This window comes from Camellia sinensis, chromosome 3 (assembly GCF_055761805.1).
Source record: "Camellia sinensis isolate YWXY chromosome 3, ASM5576180v1, whole genome shotgun sequence".
In the NCBI taxonomy this organism is placed as follows: domain Eukaryota; kingdom Viridiplantae; phylum Streptophyta; class Magnoliopsida; order Ericales; family Theaceae; genus Camellia; species Camellia sinensis.
In genome coordinates, this window is record NC_138963.1 from 117165829 (window position 1) to 117170511 (window position 4683).

Sequence of the window (4683 nt, forward strand, 5' to 3'; positions counted from 1 at the left end):
AGTTGTCCGTCGACCCATTCAAATCGAAACCAGTCAATTTGCACATCCCTTTGATCTTATTCATCGAAGAACTGCAGGTTGTCTAAGTCCTTCTCAAGCTCCGCTAGATCATCCAAACCTTGGCTCAGGCCATTCTCCTTAACCACATTGACCTCCGCTATAGTTGGCAATACCACTTCCTGCTTGACTTGATCAATCGACACAATGTAGCAGCTCAGATTATGTACCTCCTCAGACAAGTCCTTAGAGCACTCAGGCAACAGACTCGTACTCTTCTTTACGGCCAACCTTCCTTCTTTTGCGACTGCCACCACCACAGGCTTAGGTTGAAGTACAGACGTGTCCATCATGCACAAGTCTGTTCTTTCAAGAATGAACATCGTCGATCTAGGTAAGTGGAAATGGGTAATGTATATGCTAGGGTCATAGGGGATGGCCAATATATGGATTAGGTTTAGGTTCTGAGGTGGAGGAACTTGGTTATAGGCCGGGAGAGGGTTGGTAGTTACATTTGGCTTTTGGGGTGGTGTGATCACCTTGTTGTCAATGGGGTCTTGAATCTCATGACGCAGCCTGAAGCATTGGTCGGCGTCGTGACCGTGCTGTTGGTGAAATACACAGTACTTGCCTGGGTTATGTTTCGGTGGAAGAGGGTCAGGGAGAAGGCGGGGCTCTAATGGTTTGAGGTGCCCCTTTTTGATCAACATCCTCATGGCTTGGTATAAAGGCATGTAGTATGGGGTAAAGGTCCTCTAGGATCGGGCTGGGTTACTTGAAGTTTGTGGAGTTGTGCTGGCAAAGGGATTGGCGGTCTTGGTTGCAGTGGTGACAACACTCATACCAGATGGTCATGCAGCTGTGTTACCACTAGTGGTTGCATTGGAACTGCGCACAAAAGGGCTCTTGGCCTGCTCTTTTTCATTAGCAATCAAGCCCTGTTTCATGGCATGTTCAATCTGAATGAACGTGAACAAGGGTAGGATGATCATTTACGGTCAACCTCCCTCCAAAGCTAAGATGTTATACTACCTAGCAAAAATAAAGCAGTAATTAGAAACCGCACAACACCTCAGCTCTGATGTTAAGAACATATAGATGTAATCAAAGTTGTAGGACTGCACTCAACACTGAATTCTGTCTATAAAATTGATACCCAACTTGCAACTGATACGCACATTCCTGTACAGTTTCACTGTAAAGCACATGCCAGTTAAGTGAGTTCCAAAACACCCCTATGAGGGGGTAGGGTTACCCTGTCCTAGTTTCGTCAGGAACTAGGGTTCACTACTCAAACAAAGTGGTTTCACGTAATCTTGGATTCGGGTAAGCATCCTATCATAGTTTGGAACAGTCTCTATGGCTTTCGATATGCAACTAGGCCAAATGGTCAAATGGAAGAGCCCTCGACAAGACCACCTAATATACCTCTCACGCCTTACACCGAGAAGTGAAAGGAGGATCAAATGGTACAGCGGTAGTCCAGATCCAAGGGTTGTGTTCTCATCATGGCAGAGTCCATGACCGGTCAGCTTTTTGGCAAGCTTTTAGGCAAGCCTTCGGCAAACCGTCCAGGAATAGTAGATGTCAAACACAGTGACTAAAATGCACCAATGCAAATGCAATGCAAAGAAATTCAAGTGAAGAAAATGCATATCATGAATTTCAAGTGAAGTTCTCTAAATTTCTCTGTAGAGTTGCCAGAAACTGTAGCTCGCCTTTTTCGCGCCCCCTTTAGGAAGTTCTAAATATAAGCCCTACAGTTTGGACTCCTGTGATTCTGAATCTAATCTCCCAAGTGCAATGTGAAATTGATAAACACCAAAGAGTCTAAATCAGACAAATATTTTAGAAAATCGATTTTGAATCAAAAATGCCAAAAATAGACTGCTTTGCTAGATACAGAGTCGCCACCAAAATATTTTTGAAAAATTTAGGAAACCCATGACTCGTGCCAAAGGCCACGTGTCTGTCATCACCAAGATTGTCTCGGCTCGGGAACTTAGGTACGAGAGGGGAAGGTCATGAATACATTTGAGTACCCCCGCTCGCCCGATCAAAGATCAGCCTCTACTAATCATGATATGAATCTTATGTACATTATATGCTCTTGTTCTAGTCTATTAGGCTAGTATTACTATGTGATGCGCACACACACAAGTATAGACTAAATCACAAGAATTGGAACACTTCGAGTCATGTTTGTTTTGAAAATTGTTTCAAAATATGTACCAATTGAAAAAGTAATCGCATATAAACATTACTCAAATCATTCTAATTCAACCAATAAGCCTTCATCCATAGGCATTCAAGCAGTTTATAGCACTTAAGCATTTAGCCTCATGGCAAGCATGCTAAACATGGCAACATTAACACTCATGCAATTATGCTAAAGTGAGTAAAGGCTCACCTAGTACTCCAAGCCAAAATAAACAAACGAGTTAGAAAAATGCATGATCCTAACTTATGCAATATGACTAATGCAACACATGCAATATGTAATTACTCGGCTCGACTACTAATATGGTATATGAGACAATTTGATAGCATGGGGTCTAAGCACATATTCAGAGAAGTATTGAACTAACAATGCAGTTTGAATGATGAATCAAGCCCCGGTGCATGCAATACAAATGGATGCAAACATGAAGTATGCTAAACGAAACGTGATATCCGTAAACTAACCATCATAAGCTAGTAAATAAAAGGGAGAAAGACATGGGGTTGGAAGAAGTGCACATTATTACAAGTTTGCGCTCTCACCAAGGAGAGTTTGAATGAATAAACTAGCTAACTAGCTAACTAGCTAACTAAGCTAAGCTAAAGCTAATTAAGCTAATTATTACAAACCAAAACGAATAAATTAGCTAAGCTACTTAACTAGTTATTACAACACTTGAATTAACTAACTAGTTAATTAACTAATTAAATAATAACACCACAAGTGTAATTAAAATAAGTAATTAAACTAAACAACTAACTACTACGCCTCGGGAAATGAGGGATGTTCATGCGCATGCTCGATTTCCACTCGAAAAGACCACTGTTTTGCTTCTGAATGCCTCTATTTTCAACGTTGAACATCAACATTGCTGCTCACTCTGCTCTGCCTTACAAACTCAGTGCTCAATTTTGCACCAGTGGCCGGCTGTAGACCGCCCGAACTCTGCTCCGTGCGCGAGGGTGCGAATTCTAGTTCCAGCTACTATAATTCGGACTCCTGTCACGGTTCTGAATCTAATCTCACAAAGTGCAATGTAAGACTGATAAATCACCGAAGAGTCCAAATCCAACAAATTGTTTTGGAAAATCGATTTTAATCAAAACAAGTGCCAAACATGGACTGCTTTGCCAGATTTCAAAGTCGCCGCCTAAATGTTTTATTTTTGGGAAATTTAGGAAACCCTGACTCGTGCCTAAGGCCACATGTCCGTCATCACCAAAGTTGCCTCAGCTCAGGAACTTGGGTACGAGGGGGGAAGGTCCTGAAATGAGCACCCCCGCTCGCCCGATCAAAGATTGGCTTCTACTAAACATGATATGTTATTTTGAAAACACATGTGTTCTTATTCTGGTTAACTTACTATGTGATGCACGCAACATACAAGTATAGACTCAATCACGCGGATTGGAACAAAACAACTCATGTTTGTTTTTAAAAGTGGTTTGAAAGTGCTACTCGCAAGTAGGCTAAAGCGCGGATTTGCCACCCTTAAGTGGGCTTTAAAACATGACTTTGCCACTTTGCAAAGTGGGTGTAAAACTCAGAATCATCGAGTTGTCCTAATTCAGGCAATCGAGCCTTCACCCACAGGCATTCATGCAATTAAACACTTAAGCAGTTAGCCTCATGGCAAGCATGCTATCATGGCAGTCACATACACACATGCAAGGAGGCTAAAGCATAAACACTCACAGTGTACTCCGAGCCAAAACAGAAGCTAGTTAGTAATCATGCATGATCCTAACTATGCTAGATGCCTAATGCAACACATGTAAAAATGCAACTAAAATAGGCTCGGCTATCTAGAATGGAATATAAATGCAACACTTGATAACATGCTTTGAAACACGTATTCAAGAAAGTGTATTGAAATACAATGCAGTTTGAATGATGCGCCGAGCCCGGTGTGTGCAAGACAAATGAATGATGCACGCATGCAAAGCATAAGTATGCTAATTGAAACATGCCCTAAACTCACCATCGAAAGCTGATACGTAAAAGGGAGAAAGAAATGGGGTTGGAAGACATGCATCACACACAAACATGCTTATTACAACATTTGCCCTCTCGACGGAGGGTCCAAATAATAAGCTAACTAGTTACGCTAATTAAACTAATTATTACAAACCAAAACTAATTAACTATTCCTAGTTAACTAATTATTACAAAACAAATCAATTAATTAAGCACTTTAACTAATTAAGTACAAAATTGACGAATTAGCTAACTAAGCAAAGCAGCTACAGCAATTAAAAGAGGTCCTCAGGGCGAGGGGTGCATACATGCTCGATCGCCTCAGTCAGAAATCCATTGCTATGTCCAGAATTGCCTCTGTTTGTATTTGATTTGATCTCTGAAAAGTGCACTAACTTCCAGATTGCTTCTGCTCCAACATGGGGACCTCCTGGTGGGCGGCCGACCAGAAAAGGGGGCTGTAGACCAAAAAATTTTCCAAACTCCAG